Source organism: Macaca fascicularis, chromosome 2, assembly GCF_037993035.2.
Source record: "Macaca fascicularis isolate 582-1 chromosome 2, T2T-MFA8v1.1".
Classification (NCBI taxonomy): Eukaryota; Metazoa; Chordata; class Mammalia; order Primates; family Cercopithecidae; genus Macaca; species Macaca fascicularis.
Window position 1 is genome coordinate 84,821,345 of NC_088376.1, and position 17,519 is coordinate 84,838,863.

Genomic DNA, 17,519 nt, shown 5'->3' on the forward strand with positions numbered 1-17,519 from the left:
AATATTATACAGTTGGCCAAAATTTTGATGTGTCCATTACTTCATTAATAAAGTAAACACATTCACTTATTCTTTCTTTTTTTTTTGAAAAGGAGTTTTGCTCTCGTTGCCCAGGCTGGAGTGCAGTGGCACAATCTCAGCTCACCGCAACCTCTGCCTCCCAGGTTCAAGTGATTCTCCTTCCTCAGCCTCCCAAGTAGCTCGGATTACAGGCATGCACCACCATGCCAGGCTAATTTTTATATTTTTAGCAGAGATGGGGTTTCACCATGTTGGTCAGGCTAGTCTCGAACTCCTGACCTCAGGTGATCCACCTGCCTCGGCTTCCCAAAGTTTTGGGATTACAGGCATGAGCCACTGCACCCGGCCTCATTTATTCTTATCCAGTTTCCACAGGGGCCTTACTTAATATTTCTGAAAACCATCTCCAAATACACATAATAAATATTTTTGTAGAACACATACATACACACTGGAGACTTTTTCCACATTTTGCATTTACAATTGTGGCACATACTGCCAGCTGACCACAGATAATTTCTTCATCCCTTCCATAGTGTGGAGTTGTTGCTGGACAATGGCTACCCACTTAAGGACTATTATTTCCCAGCCTCTCCATGTTGCAACCAGGTAGACCCTGTGACCAATGGATGTCTACATTACCTCTAGGAGAAGGTAAGCTTGTGATATGTAATCCTCAGTGTTCTCTTCCCTCAGGACTGCTGGTTGGATAACACTGATGTGTCTTTGCTCGAGCCAAACAATGTAATATGGGGTTCCTGAATCACAGCCTGAGAACAAGATGCTCTGGAGAACAACCCACCAGGAACATCCGCTTTGGACTTCACGTAAATGAGAAATACACTTTCATTTTGTTATGCAACTAAGATTCTAAAGTTTGTCTGCTACAACAGTTGCAATATTTACTCTGATGAATGTAATATAAATTTACCAAATAAACTCTGTAAATATATAAGTGTAATGTATCTGCATACATTATTACAGAGCTAGTTTAGCACCCATTTTACACATGAGAAACCTGAAGAAAAAGAGACCTTGAAGAGTTAAGCAAACTCACTCAGATTATAAAATACATTACTTAACAGCTAAACTAATTCTAGTGTTTACTCCATTATAGCAGGAGTGGACACAGTACGGCCCTCAGGCCAAATCTTGTCCACTGCCTATTATTTAGAAAAAATAAATGTTTACTGGAACACAGTCACAATCATTCATTTACGTATTGTAAGACTGCCTTTTTTGCAACAATAGCAGAGTTAAGTAGTTGCAACAGAGGTCATATGAACAGTAAAGCTTAAAATATTTACGGTCTGGATCTTTACTAAAAAAGGTGGCTGACCCATGCATTGTACTATATGCCCATGGACTCTCAATTCTGAATACAGGACATAATAAAAAGGTAGGCTCTAATTTTATATTGTAATCACCTGGTGGGTTCTTGCCTGCTGTACAAATAAAACCAATTCACTGAGACTGTGGTATTGCAATAAAGAAAGAATTAAGTAATGCTAGATTAGCCATGCAGAAGAAAGAGTTATTACTTCAGTCTCTTTGAAGGCTTGGAGGTTTGGGTTTTTGAAGGATGGTGTGATGAGTAGGGAAGTAGGGAATGAGCACTGCTGATTAGTTGGGGATGCAATCACATGGTTGTAGAACAGTCCTCATGTGCTGAGTCCACCTTTGGGTGGGGACCACGGAAGAATTGAGTTGTGAATCATAGTCCAGATGTGATCAGTCAATTGCCAGAATGCAAACATTTGAAAAGCATCTTGAAATATCAATCTTAGGTTCTACAATGGTCATGTTATATATAGGAAAAACTGGAGAAGTCACAAATCTTATGATCTTTGGCCACATGTCTCTTATCAGTTAGGGATTGTAGAAACTATGCCTACATTTTAGCAGAGTTCAGGCCCATCCCATAATCCTAATCTCATGGCCTTTTATTAGTTTTCAACCTTTTAACAAGAACGGGGGTAGCTTTCGGGGGGGATTATTACCATCTTTGCTTCCAGGTTAAACTAAAAACTGAATTCCTCCCATGTTTAGCTGGGCCTATGCCCAGAAATGAGCAAAGACGGTCAGACTGTGAGGCTAGAACAAGATGGAATCAGCCATGTTAGATTTCTCTCACTGTCATAATCTTTGCAAAGGTAGTTTTTGTATCCCTCCTATTTTAGTGGAAACAATCCTTCAATTTTATGTTTTCTTCTCACTTTCTCTACTTTGTGCGCTAACCTCCTTCTTAACTAATATTTGGAAATAGTATGATGGATCCAACTTCCTCTTATGCTTCTGATATTATCTAAGATAGGGTCCTATGAGGCAGAACTTTAAAATGAAATGGTAAAAGACTAAGATATGCTTTCCCATCTGTCCTTCATTGCCGTCCCAATGCTGAGACTGAGCACATGCTAATTAGTGCATTCCCTTAGACTCTACCCAAAGGCCTCTAATAAAATGCCCAGGAAAACAAGATCCTGACATTTCTATTAAACTCAGAAAAGGTTTTTTCTTTTTCCAGTTCTTTCTGTCTACAAAGATTCCATCTTTCTCTACAGGGGTGTTTCTCTACATTTTTTATACATTGTCACTCAAGACATATGATCATGTTTGCATTGATAAAGTAGGCCTGTAGGCACTGTCGAATTCCCAATTTACATATAAACAATTCCAGCACTTTCTCTCTCACTTTTCAAAAACACATCAGACTGCAAGAAAGAGGTCATTTATTATAGAACTAACCTTAAATCCATTATAAGTTATTTTTTAAACATTACATTAAAACATTGATAATTAAACTATCATTAATCAAAAGTAGTTGCTGTATCTCTCATAGCTGGTTCTGACAAACAAGCTTACTGTATTACTAACATGAAGATAACTGATTCTATATGAGAAGGAAGAATTTGAGAGGCTCATAAGAAATTCTGTTTGTTTCCTCATTGTAAGTTGCAGTAAAAATTGATTTAAGCAGATAAAACTCAAAGAAAGCAAAACACCTCAGATAGTCCTTTTTGGTTTATTTTAGAAAAAGTGAAATAGGAAAAAAGAAACTGTTTCTAATTAGATCTGAGAGGGAACAAACCCAGATCATAATTCAAAGATAATGCTATCAGAAATCTTACATTCTAACATATCCTTGGGTTGACAAGAAGAAACAAAAGGGATATGTGGCAAATGGCTACTGATGTGTTTTTAAGGCCCTATTACACCAGACACCCTCAGTTTGTAGCAATCATGCCTTTCAACTTTTCTTCCTCAACTCTAACTCTCACAACTTCTGCATTAACTTAAAGCTGATAAACTCTTTGTTCTAACTGCCTATTAAGCAGAGATAGAGTTGGAATGGAAATTTCTTATCCAGCTGCAGCAAACATGGGATGTGTTCCTGGCATTTTTAGAAAAATCAATAACTGTAGTTTCCAGAGAATTCTTGTTATACACAGTACATACTTCTTATAATTTATTCTATAATATTGGTATATTATGGGTTAAATTTATTTCTCTGGTTGACCCCCGAGTATGGCACCATGGAAATCATTGTGAGTCTGACAAACAGCCACCTGCAAAATATATTTTAGAATACAACTCACTGCAAGTTAGAAATTGCCTCGACATTTTTGTTTCATAAAGAAAACTTGTTTTGCAAAGTGGTGAAGACTGGGTAGTCAGTCTTGGATGCAATCCAAGTGCATTTATTTGCTGACATAATGGCAACTACCATAACAAAAGCCTTTTATAGGTAGTTTCTTCTATAAATTAGTCCTAAGTTGTGGCATTAGTGAGAAAAACACTCTTCGTTTTATCAGTTTTAATACGAATTCAAAAATTTAGAACTACATGCACATCATGGCAAATGCTCCTAATGATGAAGCTAATTGTCTCTGCAATACATTTTACTATTTTATTTTATTCAAAAGCTTTTTCTTGGGTCCATCAAAGACAGCTAAAATTATGCACTCTTATGCATGTCATGATATTGGCAGTATATCATTCTTTATTAAGTTTTTATCTTTATTTTGACAACTAGTTTTAAATATTGGCCAAGTGATGACTTTTGCAATTAATGTGAAACAGTTGCTGTGAGATTTTTTAATTTGACAAGCTCATGTCTAAAATGTTAATAACTTTTCCAGATAGTGGAAAGTAAATAAAATTGTATGCTATCATAAGAAGTATTCATATGTGGATAGTGACACAAGGGGATAATTTTTTTTTTTTAAATTTATTTATTATTATTATACTTTAAGTTGTAGGGTACATGTGCATAACGTGCAGGTTTGTTACATATGTATACTTGTGCCATGTTGGTGTGCTGCACCCATCAACTCATCATTTACATCAGGTATAACTCCCAATGCAATCCCTCCCCCCTCCCCCCTCCCCATGAAAGGCCCCGGAGTGTGATGTTCCCCTTCCCGAGTCCAAGTGATCTTATTGTTCAGTTCCCACCTATGAGTGAGAACATGCGGTGCTTGGTTTTCTGTTCTTGTGATAGTTTGCTAAGAATGATGGTTTCCAGCTGCATCCATGTCCCTACAAAGGACGCAAACTCATCCTTTTTGATGGCTGCATAGTATTCCATGGTGTATATGTGCCACATTTTCTTAATCCAATCTGTCACTGATGGACATTTGGGTTGATTCCAAGTCTTTGCTATTGTGAATAGTGCCGCAATAAACATACGTGTGCATGTGTCTTTATAGCAGCATAATTTATAATCCTTTGGGTATATACCCAGTAATGGGATGGCTGGGTCATATGGTACGTCTAGTTCTAGATCCTTGAGGAATCGCCATACTGTTTTCCATAATGGTTGAACTAGTTTACAATCCCACCAACAGTGTAAAAGTGTTCCTATTTCTCCACATCCTCTCCAGCACCTGTTGTTTCCTGACTTTTTAATGATCGCCATTCTAACTGGTGTGAGATGGTATCTCATTGTGGTTTTGATTTGCATTTCTCTGATGGCCAGTGATGATGAGCATTTTTTCATGTGTCTGTTGGCTGTATGAATGTCTTCTTTTGAGAAATGTCTGTTCATATCCTTTGCCCACTTTTTGATGGGGTTGTTTGTTTTTTTCTTGTAAATTTGTTTGAGTTCTTTGTAGGTTCTGGATATTAGCCCTTTGTCAGATGAGTAGGTGCAGTCTTAAGGTAGATAGGGGAATATCAGAGTAGTGTCTGTTCCAGCATCTTCTGACCTTTAAGGGTCTTTAATTTAAAACAATCATCATACTACGGTGCCATATTTAGGAGTGAGGTTCCCTGGTCTCCTTCAATTGTATATTTCTATCTATTGGTTTTTTGGGGACTATAAAAAAGGAGTGTATATCTAAATACCTTGTTCATGTTGTGCTTAATAGCAATTCTATATCAGTTAGATTTCTTCTTTCTTCTTCCACTTTTTACCTTCAGCATCTTTCTAAGTCAACATGTGATTCAAGCAAAAAAGTCATCCTGGAAGATTTTAATTAATTAAATTTATATTGTATAGGTTACTTTGTATGTTCACGTACACTCTCCTAATTTATCTTCTTACTGATGTAATGAGGTTAGCTGAGGAATCAGAGAAGGTACCAACCAAAATGGGTGCACACTCGCATGCACATATGCACACACACACATAAACACATACAAACACACACATTTAGACATGTTGGTGTGCTCTAGATAGTTATTATCCAATTTTTATAGATAAAAAAACTGGGGTCCCAAAATTGAAGTTACTTACAAAAGCTGACATGTCCCTTCTCTTAACACCCTGTTTTTCACCTGTTTAACTCCTGTTTGTTCTGTTTGTCCTTCAAGGGTCACTCATGACAGTTTCTTCCCCTTTCCTGTCACTACCACCTCTGCCAGCCTGGGTGAGGTACCCCTTGTCTGTGCTCCCATTGTTTTCTGTATATCTTTATCATAGCCATTATCACACTGTGAACACTTGTCCTCCTATTCACTGTATACTCCTTTATGAAAAAGAACATTATTTATTCATGGTCTTTTTGCGCAGTGTTTTATATGCAATATGTTAAAAATTGCCTGTTGAATGAAAGAACAAAAATGAATGGTGACTGGGAAATTGAAATTATTCAGCAGCATGCGTTTAAAAATCTAAGGATTCTTTAGATGGAAAGAACCAGGGTCTATTAATTTTTGTTTGTGGAGTAAGAGGTGTGTGTGTGTGTGTATGTGTGCAAACATGTATGTAAAGACAAAGACTACTGTTTCATTATTGATGTTACCAAACAAGGCTTGGATCTGTGTGCCTGGTACACAAAAAAAGGCAAACACACCAGGATTTTCAGCAAAAGAAAGTGAGTCATTTATTGTAGGTCACCAAGCAAGGAAGATGGGCAGCTAATGCTGAAGATCTGAACTCCCCAATGACTTTCAAGCAATGGTTCTTAAGACAAGAGTACATTTTAAGAAAGCAGAAGTTACAGGCAAAATCATAAATCAACATAAAGAGTATATACATTTGCTTGGCCCAAAAAGATGGGATGTCTTGAAGTAGGGGCTCACAAGTCATAGGCGAATTTAGAGATTTGTTTTTAATTTGCAATAGGCTAAAGAAGCAATGCTTAGTTTAAAAGCTTGGGGTTCAACAGAAAGGAATATTAAGGTTTAGCCTGTGTGCAAGATGCTCCCCAGGACCCCCAGGAAGAAATTTAGGGCAAAGAAAGGTGATCAGATACTAGTTCTTAGTTTTCTCTTATCTGAGGTCTGTGCGACAACGTTTGGCGTTTTTCTTTCTTCTTTTTTTTTTTTTGAGATGAAGTCTCACTCTGTCGCCCAGGCTGGAGTGCAGTGGCATGATCTCAGCTCACTGCAACCTCTGCCTCCCAGATTCAAGTGATTCTCCTCCCTCAGCCTTCTCAGTAGCTGGGATTACAGGCACCTGCCACCATGCCCAGCTACTTTTTGTACTTTTAGTAGAGATGGGGTTTCACCATGTTGGTCAGGCTGGTCTCGAGCTCCTGACTTTGTGATCCGCCTGCCTCAGCCTCCCAAAGTGCTGGGATTACAAACATGAGCCACCATGCCAGACTGTTTGGCATTTGTCATTTGGGGAGTCCAGGTTTCCGAAAAACAACTCAAGTCCATATGTTCAGATGTAATCTTTTAGTTTTCAGGGGCAACCAAAACACCATGTGACTCTGACTTGCTTGGGAGGCTATTGTTGTAGTTATTGCATCTTCTTGGTTATCAGGTTGTTCATTTATTTTTGCTAACTAGGTGCCTAGAATTTTTTTAAAGGGACTTGAAATACGTATTATTTAGATTTTATGCTTGGGGAGAGGTCCCAGCAGGCCCCTAAGAGGGGTCTTTGCCCTATCTCATTGATACGGGAAACTGTATCAATTCTTTATAGTACTTCTAAGCTAGTTTAATAGGTGTATACAGAATATGTCATGCTAAAATAGACATTGTGTAGGAACCAAGGCCTTTGGCCCTGTGAAGTTTCCCTGAAAAATCAATTAACCAAAGACTGATTAATTAAAGAAAAGGTATAAAAACTTACTTACTGTGTACACACAGGAGGCTTCAGAATGAAGACTCAACTTCCCAAGGAGATACAGAAGCTTATATGCCATCTCGAGGTTACAGAAAGAATAGGGGCTTGGATTTTCACAAAACCGGTTATGGGAAGTGGGAGAAGAGGTATTCTCTTGAGGGACAATAAATGATTATTAGAAAGAATGAATGGATAGAGAACAGAGGTTAAATGATAAACAGTTCTCTTTGGAAACTGAATAACCTTGTGAGACATTATGTTGTAAGAGTTTGGTCAGGTATGATTACATTCTTTGTCTTGCCTCTGCCATAGATAATGAGATTACAGGGAGGAGGAAAAAAGATTGTTCTCCTTGGTGGGCAGAGACTTAAGGCAGATAGCGGAACTTCAGACAACAACCTTACCCTATGCTTTGGGAGAAACAGTAGGAACAGTAGGAACATGTCAAGGGGACCTTGAGGCTTCTTCAATTTTTCTGAGCAACAACAATTATAATCCTTGAAGTAAAATAAAAGTCACAAAAATGTTATTTGTGGAAAGGGGAAGAGTCAAACTTATCCTTTTGCTCTTCTAATGGTGCTTGACAAGAATGAATCATAGTAACAGCAAGGTAGGCTCATTCTTCCTAAGCCATCAACAGAAAGGTGGCTTCTTCCTCTTCCACAAGCGATTTTGCTTCAAAGAAGACAGGAAGGGAGTGGCTTTTTATATGGATATGGGGAAACTTTGATAAATGAATCTGATTCTAAGTGTGGGGAAGGGAGAAAAGTAGAGGAAGGTTAAGTTCATATCCAAAATGACTCCTTATTTTTCTTGCGTTTCTGTAGGCACTTCTAGAGAGAGAGCTGGGCACTCTGTGGAGTTTTTTTTACATGACCTGAGGCCTTACTGTAGTGGCACGGTTATACTGGTGAGAATCACAATAGACTATATTTGCATTCATTCTGGGGACAGCTTTGAATTCACCCACACGTTATAATAAGTAGAACATTTGCCCACAGATTTCACGTTGCTCTAGTGTCTTAATGATCTTCCCCCAGTGCCTGTGATAGACTTAAACATAATAGAAGCCAATTTTGACTCGAATTCAATGTTCTCTGTAGGAGAGGATGACTGAAGTTTAATTATAATTCCTTTATACCAAATGTGTGTGCATTCTCCAGCATTTGATGGGATTCCTCCAAAATTCCCATCTCAAAATCAGCCCATCAGTAGAACAGTCACATGCTGCCCAGTTAATTATAATGGAATGTGATAGTTTGGGGCTGTATTCCAAACAGAGCACCATGACATCTATAAAAACAAGCTTCTGGAAAGCTAATAAGACAAGGGCCTTTGTGCTATTTCAAATGTTTTTATTTTGTTTTGTTTTTTTCTCCTTACGTAAATATGCCAAAGATGGACTAACAAAAAATGTTGCTTATGTAGTTTTTGTTACATATGTAGGCCATTTCATTGCCCCTCATCTTCTCCGTCTACGTACAGCTAGGAATAAAACTCACAGTTCTTATAAGACACAGAAGTTTAAAACATATTTTAGCACATGGTGGATTTAAAACGTATTCATTGTTACTTTTAAAAATTAAATTTTCCCAATATAAGTACCTTTTAGAAGAGTGCATAATGGACTGTGTAGTAAAGGCAATAATCAGTCTTCATGTTTATTTTGTGCCTCCTAAGTCACAGACCTGAATAATAGATGCTAAATAGAAAACTGTATTTCATAGATTAAATTGATACTTTGTGGATTACTATGTATGTTTCATATACATGTATGTGGAAGGGGATGGTTGAAGCTGTATTCCCCAAATAATACAACACAGGGACTTCAACAGAGAAGGCAGGAGAAGTATCAGTCTGAATAGACACTATAACAAATGTTGCTGGGCAACTTCCAGAGATGCAGCAAGGAAGGAAACACTTTTAAAGCACTAGGAATATTATAATATTATAAAATGAGCAAAAGTATATTTGTGATCTGGTACAGGTAGAATACAAACATATGAAAATATTTTGATGAGCCACTTGGAGCTGAAGGTGAGATTGCAAGAGATGGGCGTGATAGCAATAGATAATCCATACACTGCCTCTAAGGAAAGTGGGCCTGGTTAGCCAAAGAGGTTTTATTTTCTTTAATGAATGATGATTTGAGACTTTTTCACCAAAGCTGTATTTTTCAGGGAAATAGAAGGCAAACTAAGCATTACTGTTAGAGTAGGCAGACAGACATGAGCAGGAAAGGGAGCTCCCAGGGAACGAGGCTCTAGAAAGTCTTGCATCCCAGAGACCACCTCGAACATGCATGCTAACTGAGCAGAGAGGAAGGGAAACACCTATGCAGAACAGAACACTCCTTAAGACACCCAGTAATTATTCTGTGATTGAGCTGTCAGAATATAGCTAGCTATATGCTGATAAGAAGGGACAAGGGACAAAAGGAAAATTCCTGAAATATGTACAGGCACAATAAGTACAGATTTGACCACTATATGACCTTCCTGGGGTGGCAGTAGTTAGCAACACTACCATTAGGTATGATTCATATTGATCATCAGTCCCCACACATGCACATCTACTGACAGCAAGGGAGAATCCAACAAACCTGGGCAGGAACTAGAGGATAACAAAGGCAGAAACTTAAGACAGAAGCAGGAAACAAGAAAAAGGCAGAGACTTAAGGCAGAGGTGGGAACTTAAAGAAAAAGTCTAACATAATAAAAACTTCAACACAGAACTCTCAGGACTGTTCCTAGCCATGTGAGCCTGATCCTCTCTTGGAGTGTACCTTTATTTCCTTAATAAACCTTTTTGGCTCCTTTACTAGTCTCTTGACTGAATTATTTCCTTCAAGAAGACAAGAAGCAAGGATCTTTCACTTCCTGGTAACACTAAGAAAGTGCTCTTTCCTCTATATCCCTTTCTATCATTGTGCTCAGCATTATCTCCAAATAAGTGTTAAAATACCTAAATCATTCAAGTTTGTTGGGGTTCAATATTATGCACTGAACTTACATGCTCACAAACACATTTTTCTACCCCAGTGTATGCAACAGTTTCAGCCAATTAAGGACTTAGGTTCTAGTTGCAAAGTGACACAGAATCAAATTATTTTCCCTTCAAATGAGTGTGCTTGTATAAAGAGATTCAGAATCAGAATTGTAAATAAATCCAACAGAAGCCTTAATATCCTCTTCTACTTCTGTACAGCTATTACAGGCACAGTCTGGTGAATTGTTGCCTTGGCTTATTAGTTTCAAAAGGCTTAAAAAATCTAATCTGAGATTCCTTATGAAAAGGTTCTAGCAAAGCCAATTTAAAAGGAGCCTATATGGGCAATCACTATTTTCGCTGAACTTCATGCAAATAATCAGACTAAGTATCATAAGTCTAGAACTTATTTCACCAATAAATTGGTCTTACTCTGATTTCTCTTTTGGTAAAAAAGGGACATGTGAGACAGAAGAAAAGTAGGTTTCAGAAGACAACTATACTACACCTGTTGTTAAATTGTAGCCCTGACCATTGTTTTTGAGTTTTCATTATTTTCTTACAATTTGGACTGAATCCTGAATTATTTCCTGCCATAGCAAGTCTATAAAGAAGGGTCTCAGTGTAATTATAGTTTTTAGTTGACTTCTCAAAGGAATAGGTTTTTATCTATCATTGTTTTATTTCTTCCAAGAAAACAAAAATTGTGAAATTTTGTAGACTAGAGATGATTAAAAAATGATAACTGTTAAAAAATTCAGTGACTGTGGACTATTGAAGAATGAGACTCCCCAGAACTGAGGGATGAAAAGTATCTATTACTCTAATCTCAGCAGAGGGTGATCATCAATGCTTCTATGGGAAGATTTTTTAACCAACACAGGGTCATGAAAAAGAAAACTAGCTCAGAACAATCTGAGAGTTATGTGAGATATCCAAAATTTATCAGACCCAGAGAAACATGAGTATGGGACTTTAGTTATGCCCTCTACACTCATGCCTGGGGACAATTGTTTAAAAACATTTCATTCCTGACTAGTTGCCTCAGCCATTATCTTTATATTTCCAGAATTTGTGATACAAAGAATAATGTATAACCAATCAATAGCTTGTTGTTTTAATGTAAATTCTTAGTAAACAATGTAGGAACTGCCTCTTCCTTTCCTTAAAAAATCCACTTGTCTAGGCCAGGGTCCAAAAGAGTTTTTCTCAGGTTTTCTTCTAGGATTTTCATAGTTTCAGGTTTTACATTTAGGTCTTTAATTCATCTTGAGTTAATTTTTAAGTTAATTTTTATGTTAATTTTTATGTATTGTGAGAGGTGTGGGTTCAGTTTCATTCTTCTGCATGTGGCTATCCAATTTTCCCAGCACCATTTATTGAATAGGGTGCCACTTCCCCAGTGTATATTTTTATTGACTTTGTTAAAAATCAGTTGGTTGTAGGTATGCGACTTTATGTCTGGGTTCTCTATTCTGTTCCGTTCATCTATGTGTCTACTTTTATATTAGTATCATCTGGTTTGGGTTACTGTAGCCTTGTAATGTAATTTGAAGTCAGGTAATGTGATGCCTCCAGCTTTGTTCTTTTTGCTGAGAACTGCTTTGGCTATTTAGGCTCTTTTTGGTTCTATATGAATTTTAGAAATGCTTTTTCTAATTCTGTAAAAAATGACATTTGTAATTTGACAGAGATTGCATTGAATCTTAGATTGCTTTGGGCAATATGGTCATTTTAATGATATTGATTCTTCCAATCATGAGCATGGGATTCTTTTTTTTTTAATTTGTGTCATCTATGATTTCTTTATTCAGTGTTTTATAGGTCTTATAGAGACCGTTCACCTTCTTGGTTAAATATATTCCTAGGGATTTTACTTTTTTGGTAGCTTTGTAAATTGCCTTCTTGATTTGGTCCTCAGCTAGATTATTATTGGTGCATAAAAATGCTACTGATTTCTGATGTTAATTTTATATCATGAAACTTTACTGAATTCATTTATCAAATCTGAGAGTTTTTTGGTGGAGTCTTTAGGGTTTTCTAGATATGGGATCATATTGTCAGTGAACAGAGAAAATTTGACTTTCTTTTTCCAATTTGGATGTTTCTTTTTTTCTTTTGCTTGATTTCTCTGGTCAGGACTCTGAACAAGAGTGGAGAAAATAGGCATCCTTCTCTTGTTCCAATTCTTAGGGGGAATGCTTTCAGCTTTTTCCATTAAGCATAATGTTGGCTGTGGGTTTGTCATATATGGTGTTTATTATGTTGAGGCATGTTCCTTCTATGCCTAGTTTCTTGAGGATTTTTATCATGAAGAAATGCTGAATTTTATTGAATGCTTTTTCTGCATCTGTTGAGAAGATCATACGGTTTTTATGCCTCATTCTGTTTACGTTATGTGTGATGCTTATTGATTTGTGTATGTTGAGCCATCCTTGTATACCTGGGATAAATCCCACCTGATCATAGTGTGTTATCTTTTTGATGTTCTATTGAATTATGTTTGCTAATATTTTGTTGAGGATTTTTGCATTCTCAAAAGTAAAAACAACAAAAATAGACAAATGAGACTTAATTAAATGAAAACCTTCTGCACAGCATAAGAAATAATCAACAGAGTAAACAGACAGTCTACAGAATGGGAAAAAGTATTTGCAATTGATGCATCCAACAAGGGCTAATATACAGAATTCACAAGGAAGTCAAACAACTTAACAGGAAAAGAACAAATAACCCCATTAAGAACAAGCAAAGAACATAAACAGACATTTTTCAGAAGGAGACATACAATCGGCCAACAAATGCATGAAAAGTGCTTAACATCAATAAACATCAGAGAAATGCAAATTAAAACCAAAATTTGAGCCATCTTACACCAGTCAGAATGGCTATCATTAAAAAGTCTAAAAATAACAGATGTTGGTAAGGATGTGCAGAAAAGGGAATGCTTATACAGTGTTGACGGGAATGTAAATTAGTATAACATTTATGGAGAATACTGAAAGATTCTTCCCAGGGCCTGAAAGCTTGAAGGGATGAGTAATTCCTCCATTCTTAGGCCCAGTCCCAAGGTTCAAGGCTACTTGTGCCAGCAGCATGTGCCAGCAAGATAGCAGAAGCAGGAAGTGAGCTGGCCAGAAGACACCTACTCTTGCCGGAAGACATGTACCCCTGAAGATTGAGAAAGAGGCCTTCTGCGTACTAAGTAGCAGTCACGTCAGACTGGGACACTTCCTGTTTACAGGAGACCACCCTAAAACCCCTACTCCCTCCTCATTTGGTGCTGGCGCCATTTTAGGCCTCAGCCCACCTGCACCCAGGTGCTCATTAAAACAACGTGTTGCTGGGCTGGGGGTGTTGGCTCATGCCTGTAATCTCAGCACTTTGGGAGGCCAAGGCAGGAGGATCATGAGGTCAGGAGATTGAGACCATCCTGGCTAACACAGTGAAACATCATCTCTACTAAAAATACAAAAAATAGCCAGGCATGGTGGCACACACCTGTAATCCCAGCTACTCAGGAGGCTGAGGCAGGAGAATTACCTGAACCCTGGAGGCAGAGGTTGCAGTGAGTTGAGATCATGACACTGCACTCCAGCCTGAGAGACAGAGTGAGACTCTTGTCCCCGCCTCCAAAAAAAAATGTTGCTCCACACTGCCTCATGTTGTCTGTTTGTGCACTCGTGGGGTTTGAACCTATATGACAACCTTACATCTGGTGCAGAAACCCAGGCGGGGCTCAGGTCTGCATCCCCTGTGGACCTACCCCTCCATCCTGGAGAGCAGGCCACAGCAGCCAGACAATGGAAGCTCCTCAGCCTCCAGTCGCCTTTTAGTGCATGCACATGGGTCACTGATCTCGCCTACTGGTAAGTTTCCCAGGAACCCCGTTAACAGGGAAAAATCCACATGGCCTCCCTTGGTTTCTCGTGTGAAAATCCAACGTTGGTTCAAGAAGGCTCCAGCATGTGCCAGGCACTTGCTAATCATCTGGTCTTAGGGGGACGCCTCTAAGCCATTGATCCCATTCCAGGAACGAAAAAGACAGCAGTGACAATCACTCCTTTTATCATCTCCCTCCGGCATCCAGGATGGTCTCGGTTTCCCTGTTCTCCTGAGTCTACCCTACCATTATGGGAAATTCCCAGTCTTCCATTCCAAAGGACAGCCTTCTAGGCTGCCTCATAAAAACCTGCAAACCTGCAAACCTTAGGCTTCAGGCAAGATATCCACCCTAAGCACTTTGTCTGTTTTTGCAATTCAGTCTGGCCACAATACAAATTGGATAATGGGTCCAAATGGCCCGCAAATGGAACATTCGACTTTACAATTTTAACGGACTTAAGCAATTATTGCTGATGAATGGAGAAATGGGGAGAAACTTCTTATGTCCAGGCTTTTTGTAGTCAGATCACAGCCCAACCTCTGCAATTCTTGCTCACCTGTTCTAGTCATTCCCCTGCATTCTCGCCGCCCTGATCGCCTTTCTCCTCCCAACCCTACCTTTTTTTCCTCCTTGGATCCAGTAGACTGCTGTCCAGCCCTCCCAGCCCCTACATCTCCCTCTCAACTGTCTTCCTTAACCCCCCAAGCCTCCTCTTTATCTTCTCAGCTGCCATCTTCTCAGCCGTCTTCCCAGTTGCTATCTTCTCAGTTGCTATCTTTCCAGCCGCCATCTTCCCAGTCAGCAGTATCCATCTCTTTTCCTACACTGTCCTCTCCTCAGGACAATTCTAATATTGTCTGTACCCATTCTCCTCCCCCACCACCCTCTCCTGAGGCTTGTAAACCCATCCCACCACCTTACACCCCTATTTATCCTCCACTGCTTGTTAACCCCTCTTCCCCCATCAAACCCTCAGCAGCAACCACTTCTGGCTTCTTCTCTCCCACCCATACTCTTTCATGCGCCATCTTTGGCCCATGCCCCACCCTTACTTTCAGCACCCGTGCTAGAGTGCCCCCTTCAGGAAGTAGCAGGAGTTGAAGGTATTGTTAGAGTTCATATTCCCTTCTCCCTCATTTACCTCTCTCAAATTAACAAAAGATTCAGTTCATATCCAGAAGACCCTACCTCTTATATTAGGGAGTTTCAGTACCTTACCCAGTCTTATGAACTAACCTGGCATGACCTCTATGTTATCCTGTCTTCCACCCTCATCCCAGAAGACCAGGATTGTATCTGGACTCTAGCTCAGGCACATGCTGATATAATTCATCACCAAACTCCTGCCCAGCCTACTGGCACAGAGGCTGTCCCCAACCAGGACCGCCACTGGGATTATCAAGACAGGGCCTCTGGATGCCACCTTGAGACCACATGATTGTGTATCTCCTTGCAGGACTCAAAAAGGGTGCCCATAAAGCAGTAAACGATGAAAAACTTTCAGAAATCATTCAAGGTCCTGACAAAAGCCCAGCCCTTTTTCTCTCTCATTTAACTGAAGTCTTCATAAAGTATACCAACCTAGACCCAGCCAGCTCAGAAGGAACCACTATCTTAAACCTTTGGTTCATCTTCCAACTCACCCCCGATATCTGGCGCAAGCTTCAGATGCTTGACAACAGCCCTCAAACCCCACAACGAGACCTTCTTAATTTAGCCTTCAAAGTCTTTAACAATCATGATGATGAAAGTAAAAGGCAAAAACAGGCAGAGTTTCAAATGCTTGCCTCCGCCATCAGGGGCCCTGCAGGCCCATGGGGCCGCAGCTCCACACAGAAGCCTCCTAGCAATCCACCTCCACCTGGCACCTGTTTCAAGTGTGGCAATGAAGGCCACTGGTCCAGACAATGCCCAAACCAAGGTAAGCCCATCAGGCCATGACCCCCTCTGTGGAGAACCCCACTGGAAGTCAGACTGTGAGTGGCCCCCTCAAGGACTGCCCCCATCCCTTCCTGAGCTGGCCAAAATCTCCTACTGGGATTTCATCGGACTTGCTGCTGAAGACTGATGGTGCCCTGGGATGGATGCCCCAGCAACTACCATCTCTTCATCCGAGCCAAGGGTAACTCTGATGGTGGCAGGTAGGCCAGTATACTTTTTAATTAATACCAGGGAAAACTACTCTACTTTACCTAATTTTTCGGGACCCATCCTGTCCTCCCAAATCTCTGTTGTGGGAATTGATGGACAAGTCTCCAAACCCCGAGCCACCCCTCCAGTTTTCTGCTCCCTTCACACCTTTTCCTTCACTCACTCTTTCTTAGTCCTGCCCTCATTACCAACTCCACTCCTAGGCAGAGACATCCTTTCAAAACTCCAAACTATTCTCCACTTCCATGTTCCCCATAGTACCCTACGCATCAACCCAGACCCCTCCAGGGCATCTAACTTTCTTCTACTCCTCCAACCTCCCACCTTAAAACATGCAACTTTTCCTTATCCCCCATCCATAGTTAACCCCACTGTTTAGGGTACTTTCACACCCTCAGTCGCAGAACACCACACCCCCATCTGCATTAACCTTAAAGAGCCCACCCAGTTCCTATCACAGAAGCAGTATCCCATCCCCCAAGCTGCTCTCACAGACCTAAAGCCTATCATTTTTTGCCTCCCTGCCAGTCACCTACTCTGCCCAACAAACTCCCGTTTTAACATACCGGTTCTACATGTTAAAAAGCCAGATGGAACTTACTTAGTCCAGGACCTCAGGCTCATTAACCAAACTATACTCCCAGTATGTCAGTGGTTCCTAACCCATATACTTTCCTTTCCACAATTCCCTCCAGTACCACCCGTTATTCTATTCTAAACCTAAAGGATGCTTTTTTTTTTTTCACAATTCCTTTACACCCTGATTCTAAAGACCTCCTTGTCTTTACATGGGAAAACCCTGATACCCACCTTTCACGTTAGCTCACCTGGTGTGTACTACCTCAAGGTTTCAGAGACAGCTCCCACCCTTTTGGGAAGGACCTTGCTCATGACCTCTGTACCTTATCCCTAAAACTGTCCACTCTCCTTCAATATGTTGATGATTTGCTCCTG

General features: G+C 39.8%; 1 pseudogene; it reads left to right on the plus strand.

Annotated features, from left to right (window-relative positions):
* Nucleotides 1-770: 770 nt before the first annotated feature.
* LOC123571729 (transcription factor NF-E4-like) lies at nucleotides 771-16,540 on the plus strand (annotated as a pseudogene).
* Nucleotides 16,541-17,519: the final 979 nt, after the last annotated feature.